The 9155-nt window shown below is 46.1% G+C and overlaps 1 pseudogene; it reads left to right on the top strand.

Moving 5' to 3' along the window:
• Window positions 1-8272: 8272 nt before the first annotated feature.
• LOC123084174 (uncharacterized) lies at window positions 8273-8887 on the top strand (annotated as a pseudogene).
• Window positions 8888-9155: the final 268 nt, after the last annotated feature.

The raw sequence follows: 9155 nt of genomic DNA, 5'->3' as shown, positions 1-9155 counted from the left end.
CGTTTATGGAACCGGCGCTAAAGGGCCTTACGAACCGGTGCTATTGCCCGGTTCTGCACTAGTGGGGGGGGGGGGGCATATTGTTCTTCCTTCTTGTTTACTCTTTTGCCCCTATCTTCCATCTCCGTCTCCGTCTCGGTCTCCTCTGACAACCTTTTACCGGGCATTTGAAGATCTTTCCTGATTTTCAAAAATTTCAAGTCTTTTCTTGCCTTCAGCCCATCCTTGGTCCTCTCCGACATGTTCATCAATGTTCCAAGCAAACTCTCAAGGATATTTTTTGTGATATGCATTTGATCAAGGCTATGAGGCGTGTCGAGTATGGGCCAGTATTCCATGTCCCAGAAAACAGATCTCGTCTTCCATATCTTCAGCAGGGGCTCTGGTGCCTTTTTCTTCGTCTTTCCCGGCGAGGGGCACTCTTCCCAGTTCTTCAATAACACATATATTTCTGCACTGCTACGCTTACGTGGAGGACCTTGATGCTTAGCCTTACCATTGAATAGATCTCCACGCTTTCTCCATGGGTCATCCTTCTCGAGCCATCTTCGATGCCCCATGTACACGATTTTTGAAGACCCGCCATCTTTCGATAGCTGCAGAAAAGTTGTATCATCCATGCACCTCATGCATCCGCAATATCCGCGGCACACCTGGACGGAGAGATAGCCGTAACCGAGATAGTCCTGCACCGTCGTGATCAGCGCGGCTCTCATGTAGAAATACTCTCCTTTACTTGCACAACCAGGGGGAGGTTGTACATCCATACAAACACGGGCCATGTCCTATGATTGGTGTTCTGGTTGCCAAATGGATTCATGCCATCACTACTAGCGCCAAGCACGATGTTCCTTGGATCATTTGCGAAAAATTCAAATTCAGCATTCAATGCTCTCCACTGGCTAGCATCTGCGAGGTGTCTCAGCTTCGGTTCATCTCCGTCATCTGGCTTCACCCTCTCCCCGTGCCAGCGCATAAGCTTTGCTTCCTTAGGATCTACGAAATACCGCTATAGACGTGGAGTGATCGAAAAGTACCATACAACTTTCTGTTGAGCTTTCTTTCCGGCCTTTTTATATCGTGAAGCATTGCACTTTGGACAGATTGTTTTTTCCGCGTGCTCGTTCCGATATATGATGCAATCATTGATGCATGCGTGATATCTAATATGTGGTAGATCAAGAGGGCACACGATTTTCTTTGCCTCCTCGACACTAGTAGGACACAGGCTTCCCATGGGAAGAACCTTCTTTAGGTAATTCAAAAGCTCATCCAGGCTTGTATGTGTCCATTTGTTTTTTGCCTTCATCTTTAGAAGTTCTAGTGTGAAACTCAAGCGGGTCACCTCGGGATTATTGCAACCATCATACAAAGGAGTCATCGAGTCTACCTCCAGTTGTGCCAGTTTGGCCTCCTCTCTAGAAGCAGCTCTGTCGCTAGTCATCTTCTTGCGAAGCAGGTCTCGAACATGCGGGTCCCACATGGCTGAACTTAGTAGAGACGAATACGGTGGCGTGTCCGCGTCTTCTCTGCCTTGAACTGCCTCTTCGCCACCGACATTTCCGAGGTCGTCTTCCTCTTCGGGAACATAATCGGTCATCTCTTCGTCTGGTGGCCCCATGTCGTTATTTCCTGCCCCGTCGACGTCCTCATCATCATCAGCATCATCATCTTCTTCTTCTTCACTTATCCACCGAGTATGGCCATGCATGAAACCATGCATGAGCAGGTGCGCCTTGAATTTACCACCCTCAAAGGGGTCGAGCCTGACTCTTCCTTTGCATTTTCGACATGGACATAAAACATCCCTCAGTCTTTTTTCATACATGTCATCCACAGCGGACTGCCGGTATCTTTCCACCATCTTTCCATTGACCTTCATGATCACCTGCGGGCGGAGCAAATATTATAACCACGTATATATGATGCATGGATCAAATTCATACAAAAATTCGGCATGACCTTCCCTAAACATACGACATATTGAGTTTGCATGCCCGAAATTTGCCGAAACGGAATTGAATTGACATTTCGGCAAAACATAGGCAACTACTGTCACCCACATTATTTCATCAAATACACAATGTAGGCAACTCAAATTATGCCACACACAATTCGGTATATTCTCATATCTCCCATATATATATATATATATATATATATATATATATATATATATATATATATATATATATATATATATATATATATATATAGTTTTGGTCCTATCCACACAAACACTTTTTTTGCTCACCTATGTGTCGAGAGGGATATCGAGCACCTTTCTTCTTAATTACCTAGTAGCTCTATAGATATATAGCTCTAACTAGCTAGCTAGCTAGGGAGAGAGTGGGAGGAGAGGGAGAGGAGAAGAGAAGAGGGGAGGAGAAGGAGAGGAGAAGAGGGAAGGCATTAATGGAAGGGGGTGGTGGAGGGCAAAGAAGAGGGGGAGGGAGGGCATTAATGGAGGGAGAGGAGGAGATGGAGAGAGTGGCAGGAGAGGGAGAGGAGAAGAGGGAAGGCATTAATGGAAGGGGGTGGTGGAGGGTAAAGAAGAGGGGGAGGGAGGGCATTAATGGAGGGGGTGGTGGTGGAGGGCAAAGAAGAGGGGTGTGGTGGAGAGGCAAAGAAGAGGGGGTGATGGAAGGGCAAAGAAGAGGGGAAGGGAGGGCTCTAATGGAGGGGTGGTGGAGGGGGAGCATTGGAACAAGCAAGGTGCAAAGAAAGGGGGAGAAATGGAAGGGGGTAGGAAGAAGAAAGGGGAGGAAGGAGGGGAAAGGTGGTAGGTGGCTAGCGGGCATAGAAGTAGCGTGGGTCTCCAATGCACGCTACTGCTATGGCATCTTGCAAAATATCTACGGCTGGTGGTGCACTACCTATAGCGCGGGCCAAAATAACACGCTACCATTAAAATTTTAAAGATAGAAAAAATAGCAGTAGCGTGTTTATATCAACAAGCGCTATAGATCCAAAACTAACAGTAGCGCTGGTCGGGCGACAAGCGCTGCTAATATTTTGTGATCATATATTGTGGTGTGTTACACTTAGCAGTAGCGTGGGTTTTGGTAACAAGCGCTGCTGCTAACATATACCAGTAGCGCTCTTTCTAGCCAGCGCTACTACTAAGTACTAGTAGCGTTGGGTCACAAACAAACGCTACTGGTAAACTTCTATCTATAAGCGTTTTCCTAGTAGTGGAGAGGTCGAGGGAGGACGAACAAGGCTGGTAGAGGTGGACGTGGCACCGGGAGAGGTAGGAAGGCTGCTACGCCTTCCTTGCTGCCACCCTCAGCTGATTCACCCGACCACGGGACTGCTCCGTCTGACGTGGACCCGTCTCGGACTTCGGTCCACGAGCCTTCGGCCCACCAGACTCGGGTCGCTGATCCTTCGTCCCACGTGAGTCCGGTCCTAGAGTCTTCCTCCCAGAAGACTTCGGTCATGGGGTCTTCGTCCTAGAAGACTTCGGTCACGGGGTCTTCATCCTAGAAGACTCCGGTCCTGTCGTCTTCTTCCCACGAGACTCTGATCCCGCCGTCTTCTTCCCATGACAGTCCGGTCCCGCCGTCTTCTTCCCACGAGACTCTGGAGGCTAGTGGCCCGGATGATGGTAGCGAGGACACCTTTTCAGATGATAGCTACAGCAAGGACGCGATTGTTGAGAAGGGCAAGAAGGTCTACAAGCATGGCGGTACAAAGCTCCCGCCCGTGCCGACGACCCCCGACCAGAGGTGGTTGATTGCGCCTAGATGGTTGCAGTAAGTGCATTTACTATTTTTTAACCTTTTAACTTCATGTTCCTTCAAATTAATATCTATGTGTTTGCCTTGTCATACTGCGGGTGCTGGCATTACCCCCGTGACCATAGTGTCCGCAGGCCCATCCAGGTCCTTGGCACGCTTTGCCGGCAGCACTTCCCCGGGTGGGTCACGATGCCCGGTGAGGGTCAGGTTCCACAGCTAGCACTGAGCTGGGAGCTGTACTCTGTTGCCCCGGCCCATCCATGGGAGATGGTTCCCGGTATTGCGTGCGAGACGGTGGCCGACATTGTGTTCCGTCGGTTTTGGGTAATTTCTCCTTTAGAGAATTAAAAATGAACACTACCTACCTAGTGATTGTACTAATCATTGTTGTCTTGTTTGATTGCAGACCTTCTACAGGGTTTCAGAGGGAGAACAGGAGGCCGCGGCTATGGTTGTCGAAGCCGAGTGCAAGCACCTACTTCAGAACTTACGGCACGAGGCTCGGGTGCAGGCCGTTCGAGACTACTATGCCTCGCAGGGTATTAGGAGAGCCAAGAAGAAGTGTCGCGGCAAGTTTCTGAGTAGGGAGAAGTACTTGTCGGTAATTATACCTATTCTTAAGGCCTTGAACTTAGTTTTCTTGACTTGATTCATAGGGCTGAAATTTCTCTTGACTCACTTAGGTGCCCCCGAGATGGTGTGTCAATAAGATGGACTGTTGGGAGGCGTTGGTAGATGCGTGGTGCTTTCATGAATGGCGGCTCGAACACCAAAGGGCCAAGGATAAGCGCGACCAAATGTAAGGTGCGCCACATCATCAAGGGAGCTCCAACCTGTTTGAGTGCGGGGATAACTGGGTATGTGGTTTGCCACATGATTCATGCAATTTCATTCTTCATGGTAGCATAATAACTACCTTGGGTACTTCAATAATGACATAATTAGCTCAATAATGACTCATATGCTTTAGTTAGTTAAAAAATGGCATAACTACCTTCGATAGCTCAACAATGACTTAATATGCTTTAGTTAGCTAAAAAATAGCATAACTACCTTGGATAGCTCTAAAATGACATAATAACCTTTAGATAGCTCTATAAAATGACTTAATATGCTTTAGTTAGTTAAAAAATGGCATAACTACCTTCGATAGCTCAATAATGACATAATTAGCGTACTTTGCTAAAAAATGGCATAATAATCTTTCTTAGCTCCAAAATGACCTAAACTTAGCTTATTTTCCTCGAAAATGAGATAATAACCTTTCTTAGCTCCAAAATGACCTAAACTTAGCTTATCTTCCTCGAAAATGACATAATAACCTTTCTTTGCTCCAAAATGACCTACTTACATAGTAATATCATTCCTAATGCTAGCTTGATCCCTAATTAACTAATATTTTGTTCCACTTTCTCAGGCGCACTACCACAATAAGCCTGTGCCTTCTGTGTACGACCTCTATGGCATGGCCCATATGACTCCGTACAAGAAGGCGAAGGCATTCATGGAGTCTGACCTAGATCATCCAGAGAACTTCGCCAACATCTCCTCCCATCACAAACTTGTGAAGTACAGAGACGAGGGGAAGACGAGGAAAGGGGAGGACTTTAACCCGAGCCAGGATCCTTTTGATACAGAGTTGGTGATGATATCTGGTGGCGGGAGGTCCCATGGCTCTCAAGCCATTGCTGATGGAATGTTACGTTGTCCTAAGACTCTCCCGCATATCAAGAAGCTCCAGAGTAGCTCTGATCCTGAGATAACGCCTCGTGCACGGCCCGCGGAGCTCGCCGTGGCGGTTAGTTATACGGACTCTCTAACATTTCCTCCATTACATTGTGTGTGCGTCCGTCGATGATTACAATGCTAACGAAGAGTGTTGTGTTGCAGGCAGCGGTTCAGAAACAGAGATTGAAGACCCAGGAGCTTTTGGAGGAGGCAAAAAGGGAGGCGGCGGAGAAGGAGAGGGAGAGGGAGAGGGAGGAGACGAAGGCTAAGCTATTGGAGGAGGAGAGGAACCGGAACGATGCGTCTCACCGGGCCCTATACGAGCTCATCATGGTACGTTTTTTGTGCAGATTAGCCCAGTCATGCACGTAATGTTCGCATTACTAACTAATATGACTGACTCGTGAGAACCAAATGTGCAGACCATGTGCGAGAAAGCGGTCAGGCCGCTCCGCCGATGCCCCAGATTGCTCCGGCAGGCACGGTGAGTTTGATTTGAATGGTCCTTAGTTATTACTATTCACATTTCAATTTGCATCATGCTAAGGAGACATTATTAGAAATGATCTTTGGTTCAGCATGTCTCCCGACAAGCATCGACCAATCCTTCCGCGTCTGCCAATGCCGGAACCCCGACCGGTCCTTCACCTCCGTCTGTCAAAGGCGCAACCCCGACCATTCATGCACCTCCGTGATAACGGTATTTTTCTTCTTATTTAGCCTGTTTAGTTCATTTATGACATAATTTAGCCTATTTAGTCCACAAATGACATAATAAGATGAAGAAAATCAAGGAAGAGGAAGGAAATAAGGAACCTTCTTCTTCTTCTTAGAACTTCTTCTTCTTCTTCTTCTTCTTCTTTTCCTCCTCTTACTAGTTTTTATTCGTAAATGGCATCATAACCTTGCTAACCTCATAAATGTCATATACTTAGCTTGTTGTCCTCTAAAATGACACAATAAGCTTAGTTAGGTCAAAAATGGCATAATTTGCTACGTTAGATCAAAAATGGCATTTTTCTTCTTATTTAGCCTATTTAGTCCACAAATGACATAATAGGATGAAGAAAATCAAGGAAGAGGAAGGAAAGCAGGAATAGGAATAAGAGAAGAAGAAGAAGAAGCTTCTTCTTCTTCTTTTGCTCCTCTTGCTTGTTTTTATTCATAAATGGCATCATAACCTTTCTAACCTCGTAAATATCATATACTTAGCTTGTTGTCCTCTAAAATGACACAATAAGCTTAGTTAGGTCAAAAATGGCATAATTTGCTACTTTAGCTCAAAAATGGCACGTTTCTTCTTATTTAGCCTATTTAGTCCATTTATGACATAATTTAGCCTATTTAGTCCACAAATGACAAAATAAGATGAAGAAAATCAAGGAAGCGGAAGAAAAGAAGGAATAGGAAGAAAAGAAGAAGAAGAAGAAGAAGTTCTACTTCTTCTTCTTCTTCTAGTCTTCTTCTCCTTGTTCTAGTCTTCTTCTCCTTCTTCTTCTTCTTCTTCTTCTTCTTCTACTTCTTCTTCTAGTTTTCTTCCTCTTCTTCTTCTAACTTTCTTATTTCCCATTTTGCAGATTTAATTCACTATATGGAAGCTTGCATGGATGGAGTGCTTGTTTCTCTGTTCTTGTTTTTGTTTTTATCGAAGAATAATGTGGAAGTTGTTATATGGATGCATGGAACAATGTGTTGGATGAATATTGTGATAGTAGTGTAAGATGTATGGATGATACTATGTTTCTTATGTATGTATATATGTTGTCATGGATGGAGCTATATATGTGTTGCATAGAACTTTTCCACATAGTTCCATGCATCTTACACATATATAGCTCCATCCATGACAACCTCTTCCATGGCTGAATACAGAACAAGGTTTGAACATTTCTTTGGTTAAAAGAAATCCCCCTTTTCTGCACTAGAATTTTCTCATGAGTTATTTCCATGGAGGTCTCAGATCTGACATCAAACATAATGTCTATGGATAGAGACCAACAGGAATTGTGCAAACATACTAGGATGCAGAAGTTTATGTATGAAATGCTGCTAGACCACTGGCTCTTCCCACCCAGTTAGACGGAGACCTTATGTGCACCTGGACACGTAGATGCAGGTTGTGTCCAGTGCAACACTGGCAGAAACCAACCACTAGCAGGTCCTAGAGCTCCAAATCTTTGTTAGTACTGCAGAGGGCCATGGAGCAGACAAGATAGATGGAATAATAGAAATATTGTCATATTCTGCAGGACCTGGGAAGAGGAAACACACCCACACAGCGACAATATCACACATCCCCTAACACTCCACATAAAGAGCAGCCTACAGAGCATTGTTTACTGCTTTCATTTCGTGCAGTAGAGGGCACACCAGATGTCATTAACAAAAAAAAAACGAAATTGTGACCCTTGCAACTTGCAATTAAGAAGATGATGCAAACAACTAAAAACATGCAAACGAATTCCCGTAAGGGAACAAATTCCTAATAGTAGTTTGGTGCCTTTCATGACATCCCAACAACACAAAAGCTAACTAGTACTTTTTTTTTTTTGAGGAGGATAGCCCCCGGCCCCTTCATCATCAGGACAATGCATGCAGTCATGTATTATTAAAAGTGCAAAGTCCAGCAGCCGAACACTATTGACCCAGAAATAAAGCGGAAAACAAACCCTGAAGCCGTAGCGATAGTACCTCCCACAGATAGCTACAAATCCTTATGATACAATAGACAACATAAACTAAAAATAGACAACTCCTAGGCGACACCAACAGCAAGGGCTTACGAATCTTCCCGGATTATTATGACTCTGTATGTAGTGAAGGAAGAATGTGATTTCAGATATCTTGGCACATCTGGCGAGCTCCAGTTCGCCGTCCTCCTCGTGGCCTACGGCTTCATCTGCCACGCCGAGGTCGCCGTCGTCCACGCCTCCCTCACGCGCCTCGCACTGGCCACGTCCCCCGCCACCGCCTTCGCCTCAACCTCTCACTCACGCTCACCGTCCGGAACAAAAACTGGGCCATGAGCGTCAGGAACACCCAGGCAGAGCCGCACGAGGCTGACTACAGCTTCGACGACCAGCGCTTCAAGCGGGTCAGGCTCACCGACGAGGGGTCCACGCGCCCCGCCGGCAAGACCCAGGCGAACCACCTCGTCTCCGACGCCGACAGTGCCTACGTCGCGCTCGGCAACGCCGGCGTGGCGAGTTCAAGGAGGAGAACAAGACGGGGGTGTTCCAGGTGGAGGTGGCGCTGTCGGGCGAGATAAGGTACGAGGTGCACCGTGCACTTCACCAAAGTGTAAGTTCCTGGCCATATGCCCGCTCAAGCTGCAGCTTACGCCGCCCGGCACACCGGCCGTCCTGTTCCAGAAGGTCAAGTGCAAGCTCGCTCCGCCAGACAAGAACTGCTTGTGATTACTAAGATTCGTGGCCTTTTTTCTCGTTTTATCAGTAGTGATTTCCATTGGTAGATTCGGAGGAACCAACTGCAGGCAGATTAGATTCTCCCCATTGACGATGAACGATGGATATAGTGCATCATCCACAGCAAAGCAAATCTAGATGGAGTGTCATCTATACCTATTTAAACCAGAACACCCGTGCACTTACGGGTTCCAAGAAAACAATCAAGAACACAGGTTATGACAGAAAATGTGAATTAGCAAAAAAAATCTCTGTACAA

Source organism: Triticum aestivum, chromosome 4A (assembly GCF_018294505.1).
Source record: "Triticum aestivum cultivar Chinese Spring chromosome 4A, IWGSC CS RefSeq v2.1, whole genome shotgun sequence".
Lineage (NCBI taxonomy): Eukaryota > Viridiplantae > Streptophyta > Magnoliopsida > Poales > Poaceae > Triticum > Triticum aestivum.
This window is presented reverse-complemented; position numbering and strand designations above follow the sequence as displayed.